Raw genomic sequence first — 502 nt, 5'->3', positions numbered from 1 at the left:
GGAAAAAAATAACGATTCAATTAAAAATTGTATGGTTACATTAGTATCAGCTATATAAATTGATCAATAATTTACATCAATTGTATCTGATTTTTTAAAATGTTGATGTACAAAACAAGATGTAACCTGTTCATTTTTTGTCTATCTTACACATTTCTTATTTACTTCATATTTTTGTAACTCAATGTTGTTTCTATTAAGTGAAACTATAAAGTATTGAAGAGGTACGCTTTATGAGACCGGTATACACATTTGAAATCTTTCCCCTACATATAAAAATAGTGCATAAGATAAATGTAAATGTGCGAATGTGTTGTTTCAGATTTAACTGCTTGCATGAAGCAGCCAAGCGGTACTTACAGCAACAGTAATAAGAGACGCTTAAATATCGCAATGGCTCTCATTGGTAATCCTACCCTTGTTCTCCTGGATGAACCTACAACTGGTGTCGACCCTGCAACTAGAAGATCGCTTTGGAATACTTTGCAGTCCTGTCAGGCAG

Source organism: Wasmannia auropunctata, unplaced genomic scaffold (genome assembly GCF_000956235.1).
Source record: "Wasmannia auropunctata unplaced genomic scaffold, wasmannia.A_1.0 LD336004.1, whole genome shotgun sequence".
Classification (NCBI taxonomy): domain Eukaryota; kingdom Metazoa; phylum Arthropoda; class Insecta; order Hymenoptera; family Formicidae; genus Wasmannia; species Wasmannia auropunctata.
This window is presented reverse-complemented; position numbering follows the sequence as displayed.